This window comes from Cryptomeria japonica, chromosome 3, assembly GCF_030272615.1.
Source record: "Cryptomeria japonica chromosome 3, Sugi_1.0, whole genome shotgun sequence".
Lineage (NCBI taxonomy): Eukaryota > Viridiplantae > Streptophyta > Pinopsida > Cupressales > Cupressaceae > Cryptomeria > Cryptomeria japonica.
The window spans coordinates 36,229,230-36,243,314 of record NC_081407.1 but is presented as its reverse complement, the minus strand read 5'-3'; the positions used below and the strand labels follow the sequence as shown (position 1 = coordinate 36,243,314).

Below are 14,085 nucleotides of genomic sequence, written 5' to 3'. Positions count from 1 at the left end.
CTCAACAAAATCCAAAAACATTCAAAAATGTCTCAACAAAATCCAAAAACATTCAAAAATGTCTCAACAAAATCCAAAAACATTCAAAAATGTCTCACAAAATACCAAAAACATTCAAAAATGTCTCAACAAAATCCAAAAACATTCAAAAATGTCTCAACAAAATCCAAAAACATTCAAAAATGTCTCAACAATCATCAAAAATCCAAAAACATTCAAAAATATCTCGAAAATATCAAAAACATTCAAAAATGATTCACAAAATCCAAAAAACATTGAAAAACCATCGAAAATCACCCAAAAACATGACAACACCTTGTACATATTCATCCGATCAGATACAAAACAAACATTGACAACTACTCACACACTGACCATTTACCAATCAACCAAAACAATCAACATCAACAATCCAAAAAACTGTCTTAAACAAGGATGCATCCTTCCTTACCAAAACAAAGACAAGATGACATTTTCTTTGACAAGAAAATTCTGTTAGGCTATCAAATACTTGGTTGATTTGTGAGTACAATTGTTTGTTTATCTGTATCGGGATCTTTCAGCATTGTTTTGTATCGTTTGCGCATTATTTCCGATGAAGTTCTGGGGCATGTACTAATGGTGTCTACGTGGGAAGTTCACTAGGCTATGTGATCTTATGCCAAATGCAATCATAGATCACTACGGCTTGCTGACTACAGCGTATACCTCGACCATATGAGCATGAACCATTACCAAGGATCCATATTCTTTTATTCTTTATGTATATACTGTTTGTTTACAGGTACAATGCTCATTCTTTGGTTCCTCCTCATCCAATTTGGATAAAGGTTTTTATTTCTTAGTACGGTATGCACTTGTCTCAGGATATGATCAGCCTAAGATCAAGGAGGACGATCCAAGTCATGCATGAACGGAGATAATCCTTGTCTTTTCCGCAAGCAATACTCAGGTCAACTTGATCCATTATATCAAGTTGCTTGTATTAACTTGCTATATCAAAATCCATGTAAGAAATACTCTGGTCATCTTGAATCTTTATGTCAAGTTGCTTGTATTTTCTTACAACATTTTAAAGCTCAATGATGAAAAATAAAGCACCATGGATCGTCATTCCATCTCATTTGTATATATTGCATTTCGTTGCATTCCACCCATCCATACATTCATAATAGTTGCATATCATGCATACATAGTCATAATAATGCATACTCTATTTTACTCATCTTCTTCCATAGGACTCGATCCTAGTCCTCCATATCTTCTATCTAACATAAAATCCCCCCTCACCCTCCCTATCTTGATCATCAACATCATCTTAATCCCTTCATTGCTTCCCATCCTCACTCATCCACAAAATTAAACAAGTTACTCTCTCTACACAGATACATCAACTCATGCACACCTAGACTATCAACAGATACTCTGATCAAGTATCTTCGGGTCTCAACAGGTAATCGATTATGGTAATCCTAGACTACATCAGGCATTTATCACAATGACCTAGTCTCAACGGGGCTGCCATGATTCCCCACAACCATCCATCACATGCACACACTATCAATTGATCAACCAATCAAACACAATCACATCAGACAATTACATCAATTGTCTACGTCTCAACGAGTATTTTGCTTCATATACCTTGACTTCATCAGGCAATTACATCAATTGTCTAAGTCACCATCAGGTCACTTTGATTCACTTACTCAGACTTTATCATGTCCAAGCGACCAACTGACATCAACTGTCACGCTTTGACTTGACCGGGGCAATTAAACCGATTGCACCAGATTGTCCAACCAATTTTGATCAATTGTATAGCATCAATCCAAACCCCACACTACATCTGCTATGTATCTCTTGCATGACCTCAGGGTACCCACTGGCTTGTTGTTTCTTCATATTCACTCCATTTTCTCCCATTCTTTCATCATTAGTTCTAATTTCTTCTATTCTACCTCCCCTCCACTTTGCATTCTTTTTCGAGAGATCGCCCGATTTTTCAAAACAAAATTTGGCCCATCTCTCGCGGGGGCATACCACCCATTAAATTTACATTTTATGTGGCATTTCTTCACACCTATTTTTCTTTCTTTGAAACGACGCGATAAACCGCACCGTCTCAAAGAGGGGCAAATGTAGTCACATAAATCTGTCCACTTAATTAAATGAATACTTAGTATTTATTTGATTATTTAACCATCAATTAATAATTAATTAAATTAATATTTAATTAATTCATCTTAACCCTATTCTTCTATTAATTAAATAAATTATTCAATTTATTTGATTTAATTCACTTAACCAAATTCAGACCATTAATTAAATAAATAAATCATATTTATTTAATTAAATCTTCTCTCACATTTAAATAAATTAATATTTATTTAAAACCCCCAAAATCCCACCTCTCACATTTAAATAAATAAATCATTTATTTAAAATCACCTTTATCCTCCACCCACTTGCATTTTCCTACAAATACAAGTTGCACAATTATTTTAAATAAATAATTTATTTAAATCACCTTTATCCTCCACCCACTTGTATTTTCCTACAAAAACAAGTTGCACAACTATTTTAAATAAATTATTTATTTAAAATCCTATTTATCCTCACCCACTTGAAACCTTTAATGGTTTCCCTTAAAGTAGTCAAACTTGATGGCTTTAAAGTCTTCAAACTTGATGGCTTCCTTCTATAGTCTTCTTAAGACTTTAATGGTTTTCCTTAAAGTCTTCAAGCCTTTAATGGTTTCCCTCAAAGTCTTCAAGCATTTTAAATGCTTTATCTTCTTTTTCTCATTTAAATAAATTAATATTTATTTAAATATTTATCCAAATTCAACTTACACCATTTAATTGAAATAAATGATTTTATTTTAATTGAAAATACCAAAATTTCTCCCACTTGCATTTTCCTACAAAATCCACTTGTATGCCTAAACCCCTTCTAGATTCTTCTAAACCCTTCCTAATTAGCCTAATCCATCCCCTAAATATTGTCACATTCCTAAGCAAATTGGAGTCACTTCTCAAAGACTCCAAAGTCTTTGAAAAGCAATTAATGCTTTGTGTGTTCAACAAATTAACCCTCAAAGTCTTGGATAACCTTTGAAAGCTTCCAACCTTCAACCACTTAATCCCCAAAGTCTCCAATAACCATTAATGGTTAATTCAACCCTCCCACATGGTTAAAACATTTGTTTTGACTCAACCTCTACCCAACCCAAAGGTCTCATTAGGCCTTTAATGCTTTGACCATGATTATCTCTTAAACATTTGCACAAAGGTTTATCCTTGGATTAACTCTTAATCCAGTGGGTAATCTTAATTTAGACTTGACCCTTACCTTCTAGATAACCATGAAGTCTTCTCAGGCCTTTAATGCCTCCAACCTCTTCTCTCAACCCAATCCTATGTTGACACTTGTCACCATTTTATTGGTGCCAATTGTGCACATGGATCCCCAACTTTCAAACTTGGCCCTTGATTAAACCATTCAATCTTAACCCTTCATTTCCCCATTTCTTCTATAAATAGAACCCTTCTCCTCAAGCAAAGGGAGAAGCATTTAGAGTATTGTTGTTATACTGGCATTAGCATAGAGCTTTCTCATAGCATCACTATCTACTCTTGCATAGTATTTGCTTATCATATTCAACCATCTTGAATCTCCATATGGCATCCATGGCTAGTGCTAAAAGCTGAGAGCTACACTCATTTGGGACTTGGAGAGGAGAGGAACAAGGGAGGAACAACTATGAGCATCTTGATTAGCTATTTCATTCTATGTTTATATGCTTTCTATTTCATGCTTAATATCTCTCTTGATATGCCTGTTTAGGATAATCTTTTGTTGCTAACACTAACGTTTGTTTCTTGTGCTCTTGTGTGTGTTGCCATCAAACAGATTTTCTAATCCTTTTTGCAGAGCATCAACTTCAATACCTAGAAAAAACAAATTCTCAACTCATTATAAGACTCAATGCCTTCTTGCTGTAATACTAGATTATTAAGTTGTTAATAAAATTTCAAAGAGAGAATAGATTCAAATTCTAATAACTATAAATTAGTTTATTCAACTTGTAAAAATAATTACATCTCAAAATAAAGGTTTTGAAATTATAAATATTTTTTAAAATCATAAAATGCAATTAATTAAACTAACTAATTAATTTTTATCTTTATATTGGACATCCTTAATCAGCATTATGCTCCCTATTTTATTTTATTGTATATGTTCATATTTTATTATCCCCATTGATATTGGTAGAGTTTTAAAAGATGACCAATTGTTACAGGCAAAGTGTATAAGGGAAAGTTACCCAATGGCCAGTTTATAGCCATTAAACACATTTACAAACACATTCCCACATTTGAAAAGGAGATTGAGATCATTTCAAAAATCAGGCATTAAAATTTGGTCTCTCTACTTGGCTACTATGATTCTCTACTTGGCTACTGTGATGAGAATGGTGATAAATACTTTGTTTATGAGTATTGTGCTAATGGAAATCTATCTCAGATGCTTTTGGGTAAAAATCCACTCTTATCACTGATTTTATCAGTTTACAAATTATCTTAACATTCATTTTCAATCTTCATGTTTCTTTTTTATCCCACTATATTATATACTTCAAGTTCCATTGATTTAGTTTGGCAAATTAAGAAGATTAATAATGTAATTTCACTTGATATTCATTCTAATATTTGAATATTAAACAGGCCTAGAGCATATAGTGTTATCATGGGAGCAAAGAGTGAAAATTGCATATGACATTATTGCTGGCTTGTAGTTCCCTTCATTTCTATCCAAATGGATGTATAGTTCATCATGATATAAAGGCAAAAAACCAAAACCGACAATTCAGTTTCTTCGTTCAAGCTATTTTGATTTGTTTGGTAATCTTGTTGATTGATCGAAATCTTTTCAGGGACAAATTAAATCAACTTCATTTTTATATTTATTGGTATTGGCATAGTGTAATTAATTGTGGCAATATGATTTTTAGTAAAGATTCAAATCTCATTTATTTTACTGTAAAGTTTTCATTTTTTTTTTTTTTTTTGATAAAAGTGGATAGAACCATTGAACTATATTAATTTTTAAATTTTTTTTACAGTGTCTGGTTTAAAAAGCACTGAAGGGAAAGAACCGGTAAGAAAACCCTTTAGTATTGCTTAAGTAACACAAGCCTATTCTACCCAATGCCAAATGCCCATTGGCATAGTACATCAAAAAACCCATCCCAATTACATAAGACGCATTAGATATAAAGGAAGCCGTAGACAAAAGCATATAAAAGGAAGATTAAAGTATGATCACCAAAGGATGCATATCCATTGCTGCAAAAAAACACCAGTCTGAACCACCCTTGTCTATGAAACACAATTCTCCAAACCATTGGTTAGAATGATACCACATAGAAGAAAGGAAACCATAATCAGAGACCCTGTCAAAATAAACATTGTGATCAAGCATAGCAGAACCCACACCAAATAAGGAGGTTGATGAAGACTACAACTATGCCCTTCTTTACTTCAAATATTTCAAAACTAAGGAAGGGATCTCATCTACACTTACCTCCCACATATTAGTATCACTATCAATGGCTAAGTTAGCCAAGAAATCTGCAATCTTATTCACTTCCCTATAACAGTGGGAAATCAAGAAGGAATAAAAAAAATCTAATTTTTGCAAAATATGATCAAGTATATATTGTAATTGCCAACAATTCAACTTCTTTTTCATGACACTTTGAATAATAACCATAGAATCACCCTCAATTATTAAGTCCTTAATTCCCAAAGATATAGCCATATCCAAACCAAAGGACAAAGCAAAGAATTCTGCACAATTGTTAGACTTGAAACCAATCGCATGACAACGAGCCTGAATAAATCTTACCTTGTGATCATAAATTACCATACCTGACCCTACTAGGCCAAGGTTCCCACGAGAAGCACCATCAAATTTAAATTTAAAGTGCCCTTGCAGAGGAGGTTTCCAACAAGAAAAAATTCTCTTACTTATAGCATTAGTCTTATTTAAAATAGATCCATGAGAAGGTAAGACTGATAACATTCTCCAAACTCGAGTTACCCTACCATCCCAATAAGAAAAAGAGGTAAGGGTTTCCAAATTCTTATAGATAAAAGACAAAGTTACTTTAGAGATGGAAGATTCAATCCTCAATAAAACCTTAGCCAAGGAAGAACTTGTTTGTTTAAAAATCCTATTATTACGCTCTAACCAAATATTCCAAATCACAATAGATGGAGAAATAATCCAAAGACATGCATAGAAAGATGAGGCAAACAGGAGAGGTCGGGCTCTAAAGTGGGAAAGGAGATCCTTACCAATAACAAAGGATAGATTAAGCTTTTCAAACAACCACTGCCAGCAAGCATAGGCAAAATCACAGTGAAGAAACAAGTGTGCAGATGATTCTAAATTTTTATTACAAAAGACATAAGAAAATATTGCAGTAATACCCAACCTATCCAACCTCATTCCTGTAAGGACCCTGTCCTACATTGCTAACCAGGCAAAAGCACCAGCCTTTGGGAGGCAAGCCATATGCCAAAACAACTTTTATGGCCAAGTAGATAAATATTTAGCAACCAAGAGAGTATTATAACCATCCTTAACTGTGTACTTACCAGAGATATTCCTTGTCCAGATAAGTTCATCGTCAGCATTAGAAAGAATTATTAATCTCTCCCCCAACATCTTTTCATATTCTAATTTCACATTTTGATCAATATCTAAAAACTCAATTGATTTCCATTTTGCCACCTTAAGATTCCCACTATACTCAATTTCAAAATAATCAGCCACAAAGACACCCCAAAGGGAAGAAAGAGTGGAAATTAAAGGAGACCAATCCCTTGAGTTCACTACAGGGGGATGTCCATTCCAAACTTCCTCCCAAAACCTGACCTTTCTACCATTATGAACAATCCATGAGAGATGAGGCAAAATCACTAATCTACATTTACATAGAAAATTCCAAATAGCTGAACCAGACGGTAAATTAGAAACTTGAAAAACATACACTCTTCGTTCGTTATTTAAATATTTAGCAAACATGATCTGTTCTCAAAAGGAGAATGGTCTCTCATACAATTTCCAAACCAACTTAGCACCTAAGGCTAAATTCTGACTTTCTAGACTCCTAATGCCTATGCCCCCAAGATTTTTAAGAAAACACACTTTATCCCATGCTACCAGAGGGAGTTTCTTCTTACTGTCTTTATTATTACTCCAAAGGAAGGACCTAAGAGTATCTTGCAAACTAACAAGAGCCGCTTTCAGAGACTACAAAATAGACATGAGATAAATAGGAACATTCAGGACAGACTTAATAAGAATAATCTTACAAGCCAAAGATAACCATCTATGATTCTAGTATAGGATCCTTCCAAAGATAATTGAAATGATCTTATCCCAGAAATCAACTCTATCCTGCTTAACGAAGAAAGGTATACCAAGATAAGAACAAGGAATATTTCTATATGCAAATCCCAAAAAAATCTTCAATCTATCCTAAACCAATTGTGAAGCATGAAGGAAAAAAATCTTTGACCTATCAACATTGACTCTCTTACCAGAAAAGGATGCATAATTCTATATTATCCCCTTTATCACTCTTGCCTCACCCAAAGAGGCCTGGCCAAATAAAAAGGTATCATATGAAAATAAGCAATGTGAAATGCTTTGTGGAACATTCTAAATCCTAATTCCCTTCCAAAGCCCTCCCAGCTTAGCGGCTCTTATAGCCCAACTGAACGTTTTAGCTAGAAGAATGAACAAGAAAGGAGATAGGGGATCCCCTTGCCTCAAACCCCTAGAAGAGGAGAAAAAACCACAAGGGAAGCCATTAATTAGAACTAAGAACCTTGTAAAAGAAATACAAGCATGAATCCATTTGACCCATGCCTTAGAAAAACCCAATTTAAGTAGAACAACACACAACGCCCTCCATTCTACTCTATCATATTCTTTCATCATATCTAATTTGAGGATCATGGCCGAGATTCTCTAAGTAGAAATAGAATATAGAACCTCATGTGCCACTATAGCTCCCTTTGCCATCTCCCTTCCTGGAACAAAACCAGCTTGTTCTAAAGAAATGATCTTTGGTAGAATTTTAGCCAACCTTAAAGAAATAGCCTTGGTAAAAATCTTGTACAAAGTATTACATAAAGCAATAGGGCGAAAATCAACAAATGTCTTGGTAACCTCTTTTTTAGGAATAATTGCAATCATTGTAGTATTAAACTCTTTCAAAATAGACCTATTCCTTCTAGCTTCCTCAAGGGCCAATAAAACACCATTTCCCACAAAATCCCATCATTTCTGAAAAAATAAAGGAGTAAAGCCATCCGGTCCCGGAGCCTTATCAGGGTTCATTGCAAAAAAAAACATTCTTAACTTCATCCAAAGAAAAAAGAGACATCAACATTTTATTATCTTCTGAAGATACCAAAGAAGGAATATTAGAAGAAATGTTATTATGAAGATCTCCATGCTCCGAAGACAATAGTGACTTAAAAAACCTAACTGCCTCTAAAGCAATATCCTCCTGTTGTATTAAAAGTCTGTCATTTGGACACTCAATACAAGATATCCTATTTCTACTTCTCTTTTTTTTTTTTGTTGAAGAGTGAAAAAAAATTGTATTTCTATCACCATCTGAAAGCCAGATCTCCCTCAATTTCTGTCTCCAATAGATTTCTTCTCTGGACAAAACTTCTTCAAGCTCTGCTTTTATCAATTTTAGTTCATAAAAAATAAGAGGCACCCTACCATGTTGAATCACATGTGAATTAAGACATTCAATCATATCTTGAATCCTATGTTTTTCCTAAAAGTTGTTCTTAAAATGCAAGATATTTCATTCTCTAATATTAAATTTCAAAAATCTCAACTTCTTAGCATCTGAAACATTCAGGATCTAGAGCAATAAGGAGCAGAACTCCACCATTTTTTGAGAAAAGGCAAAAAGGAAGAATCTCTAAACAACATAGGTTCAAATTTAAAAGGTGACTTAAAAGGAGCTTTATCTTCCAGAATTGATAGGGAAATTGGAAAATGATCTTACCCTGAAATTGGAAAAATAGAGGAAAAAAATTCGAACTCTGAATCAATCCAAACATCTGATAACAAAAACCAGTCTAACCTTTCCGCAATCTGAGAAAAATCTCTTCGCATATTTGTCCATGTGAAAATCCCATTCTGAAACTGACAATCAAAAAGACCCGTGTCCTTAATGAACATCCCAAAGTCTTCCATAATTTTTTTATTAGGAAGAATACCTCCTTTCTTTTCTCCCAAGTCAATGATAGCATTAAAATGTCCCCCAAATATTATATAGGGATCATGCCTTAAAGGGGAGGAAATCCTCTTAAGTTTTCCCCATAATTTAGTCTTCCTTTGAATACCAGAAGGAGCATAAATATTAAAAAGCCAAAACTTAACCTTCGAAAGCTTGCTTTTAACTAAGGCCAACATCCAGTTTATAGTAGAAGCAACTAGCTCAACCTCAATGTTATAGTTATTCCAAAGCAATGCCAAACCCCTTGACGCACCACAAGATGGAGAGGAAAGGAATTCCCAGTTTCTCCAAGAAGGAAAAACCAAATCAGTAGACTCCTTTGACAATTTTGTCTCTTGCAACATGAAAATATCACACTTAATTAAGTCCATCTGGGACTTAATTAAGTGCCTCTTGTTAGGGGCATTTAAGCCCCTAACATTCCAAGATATAATTCTCATTTCTCTCGAGGGGAGACCGAGGCTCCCCTCTTTCCTTTAGACGGAGAAGACTTTCCTTCTCCAAAACTACTTTGAAGATTATGCTTCATAGCCCCCAACCTAGTCACATGAGGACTGATAATAGACCTCTTACTGCTCTTACCCTTAGGAGTATCACTTCCTTTCGTAGCATCACCAAGAGAAACCAAATGCTTCCCTTTCCCAACACCAGGAGAAAGAGACAAAGTCTACTAAATCCTAGCATCAATTTCCAATTGAGTCTTTCGATTCTTTGGAGGCCTACCCCTACCAAGAGAAACCATAGATGAAGCCCTAATTAGAGTAGTTTGAACAATTGGTAAACTCTTACTTGACTTAGGAGAAGTCATGCCTAAATTATCTATGATGCCCACTTCTGATGAGGCCAAAACCTCAAAAGGGTTAGCAGATGCAAAAATAGGAAGGGTTGACTTAATTCCCCCCAAGTCATTCTCAATGAAATAGATAACCCTATTCGTAATGTCCTCATCCATCTGATGCTCATGATCTTTAAAAAGATCATTTACTTGGTGAACCAGATTTTCATCTGGCACAATAAAATGAATGTCCCCAAACTGAATATTATTTCCTAAGGTGGCGTTATTATCCACATCCACATCAACATGCTGCGAAGAATTAGACACCAATTCTTTGACTTGTTGAGTAAGGATAGCATCATCAGGAAACCCTAGAGAAGAAAACCCAACATTAGACTCTGAAACAACCCCATCATTCTTCGCAAAAATCTGACCAATCCCTTGACAACCTTCTAAGTATTCTTTTGACTTCACAGGATAGACAGGATTCCCACCACCATCATTTAGTTACTTATCCAGGGAATTTGAGGTAGTGAGATTTGGAAGCAGATCATCCACATTGTTGTTCCCCAAAACCACAATATTTTGGTGAGCTACTGTCTTATCCTTACTTATAAATAACCCTACAAACTCCAGATTATGAGACACAACATAAACCTCTCGCTTCCCAACATCCCTCATAGCCTGGTTAACCACAAAAGTAGCAGGAGGTTTCCCAGTGGAACCATTAACTAATAGTTTATCCAGAAATGGATTATCGTTACTAACCAAGCAATGTTCTGCCTTATCCAAAACATGGGATTTCAAAAAATCCATAAGAAAAGGAGCATCCAATTGCAAGGAAGTTTTACCAAAGTCTTTCTCCAACTTATTAATCGGTTGTTTCCAGATACCCTCATGAGATTTAATGAGATAGGACCGAGGGCAAACATTATTAGGGTTAGTCAGGACACAAATTTTTACCAAAACCTCCCTCTCCACAAAATCAAATCTTGATGATAAGAAAGAACCACAAGTATTACTAATTTGTTCCAAAACCTCTGGGTCCATAAATTGAAATGGTAATTTGGGCAAGCCAAACTAGAAAGGAACTAATTTAAAGCTTGACCAAGCAAGGACATAAAATGGTTTCTAAGCCGAAACAAACACTAAATTTTTACCAAACTAGTAATGTGAAGATTTTAAAACTTCATTCCTAACAGAACAAGAGTTGAAAACAATAATAAATGTATTTGCAGAGAGTAATTGAAAATAATGCACATCATACCACTTTTTTTGCAATTTATGATGAAATTTAGATAAACTAGTTGCATCCCCCCATATTTCCCTAGAAATAGCATGTGTATGCAAACAAAAAGCTTTCAAATCCACAACATAATCAAGTAAATCAATGCATGGAACAGGAGCCCATACTTGCGAAGACCCACCTCCTAAATCAGAGCCGGTTTGATTTTCACTTACCTTATCGTCTTTTCCTGATATCGAAGATTCCCTTACCTTATCCCCCCTTTGATGTGACAAAGATAACTCAAGCGGGTTACTGTTAGACTGTTTGTCCATCATCTTTTCAGTAACGTTCAGCCAAGAAACCCTAATTGCCTCATTTACAGATGAAAACTTCACAACTTTCGCATAGGACGGTTTTCCTCCCAGCTCTATAGATCGTTTACCCGGAAGCCCCTTGAAATGATTTGGGATAAACTTTTTCCGTGGGCCCTAACCAAAATGCCTATGATCCAAAAATTGGTGATGCCCTTCACCAGATCTGTCCATACTTCGCCAATTTCCACTGCTTGGACCTCTGAAAAAACTTTGAAAATACTTGGAGACCGGTCTGAAATTTCGTAAGTCTGCCCTCAATTAATTCTGCACCGCCATATCTACCCATTTACCCTTCGCGAAGACCAGCTGTGGGACATGCGGCGGATCATCCCAGCCCACATCAGCCCATGCGCCAATAACCCTAATTTTGCCCACACCGAACGAGAAATTGCAGAGCACTTTTAATTATTACACGATCTCCTGTCTCGATCAACTCCAGGCGGCTGAAAAATAGTAACACAGATTATGCGGCTGCAATTTCGACTTTTATTTACTTCTATCGATAGTACTAGTTTGATGCTTTGCCCTCCAATCAGACGACTTCCTTATCTTGACACATGACCTCGCTCTTTGATCTGATCTTGCAAATCAATGAAGAATGTGCAGGGGAAGCGGCTTTGAGTAATCACATCAACAATCCTCTCACATCTAACCGCCTCAATCATCTTTCGGAAACCAGTCTAACCACCTCATCTTTCGGAAACCACTGAGCTCGTAGCCGGGGTAAAGTTTTCATGTTGAAGATGAGGTTGCTAGTTTATAACTTCATCAATTTAGAAATTTAGATTAAAACTATTTGTTCTTTTTAAAAACACCATAGAACCACGGAATGCATACCCCAATTTCCCATGTTTCTGAGATGGAGGGACTTGAAGAAATGTCTGACCGAGCGCCACTGAAATGCCAGGGACGTAAGGGGCACTGACTCTTGATCCCAAACCACCACCCACCATTCTTATTGTTAATGCAATCATTTCAATCATTTAGAATAAAAAAGTTTCATTTACAATTTTTATACTTATTCTTGATTCACTCCCCAAATTTCAAACTTCACCCACTATTATTAATATTCAAATTGCAATACAATAATTGTCATATTTTTAATTTTTATTAATCTAAATTTTATATAATATAACAAATTTCAGTTACAGTTATTAAACTTATTTCTTAAACATTTTTATAGTTAATTTTTCAAAGGACTATATATAATTGTGCCCCATTCCCCTTCTCCCCTGTACCCCCGACATCCCTATCTTAATCCCTTAGTCCGCATCCTCCATCTTAGTAGAATAGAGTAAAACACATACTATATATTTAGTTTAACCAATCACATATGCCCACACAATCAGTATTTGAATAGATATAATACCTTGTTTTTAACTGTACAAACTTGATAAGCTCTTCCTCTTATTTGAAAATTTCTGTGTAATTTTGCTCTACAGCCAACAAATATACTGCTTACCGAATCCATGGAAGCAAAGCTTGCGGATTTCGGGCTTCTCAGAATGTTTAAGATAAATGAAACAAATGTTTTTACCGAAGTGAAGGGCACTCTGGAATATCTGGATCCTGACTATGCTAGTGAGGGAAGGCTAACATGCTCTACTGATGTTTACAGCTTTGGTATAGTTTTACTCCAACTTCTTTCCGGTAGAAGAGCAATTGACATCGATCAATCTAATCAAGAATCCCTTCTTAACAAGGCCAGTTTTCTCTGCATACTCAGTTTTGTCAAGAGATTCTATTTCTCTAAACATCATAGATTTTAGAACTTCAAGGGCTTTTCTTTAGTATTTTGGTTTATATCCCATTGCAGATGTGAAGTAAATGTTATTATAATTTTATAGTTTTATAGGCAAAGAAGATTTGCCAGGAAAATCCCATCGATCCTTCGAAATATGCAGATCCAAGGTTAAATGGAGAATATAGCAGGGAAGCATTTATATTTGTATTGAAGTTGGCTGTAATTTGCACAGCTTTCACATCTGAAGGACGTCCATGACTGTCAGACGTGTAAGAAGAGATAGAGAAGGCTTTAGAGCTTTCTTCTTGCATAGAATAGTAGAAATGCAGCAACCTATATTCAGGAAGTAATTTTTATTTAAGATGGTTGGTCAATTGCTTATTTTATTACGAGCTTGCTCTCAAGATTATGTAATCCAGCCCTTAGAGATTTAGAATTAGTGCATGTAAACTTGTATTTTTACTTGTAGAAATGCAGCAACCCAAAAAGCAATAATCAGGTGGTAATTTTGGTTTATGATGGTTGCTCATTTGAGTTTGGTGTTTTATTACGAAATCATTTTCAAGATTATGCAATTCAATTTTATTTTAAATTAAAAAAATTTAGTTGGTGTTCTTT

General features: G+C 35.1%; 1 pseudogene; it reads left to right on the top strand.

Annotated features, from left to right (window-relative positions):
* The window catches only part of LOC131873939 (putative proline-rich receptor-like protein kinase PERK6), a 32,461-nt pseudogene extending 18,736 nt beyond the window's left edge, over nucleotides 1-13,725 (top strand).
* Nucleotides 13,726-14,085: the final 360 nt, after the last annotated feature.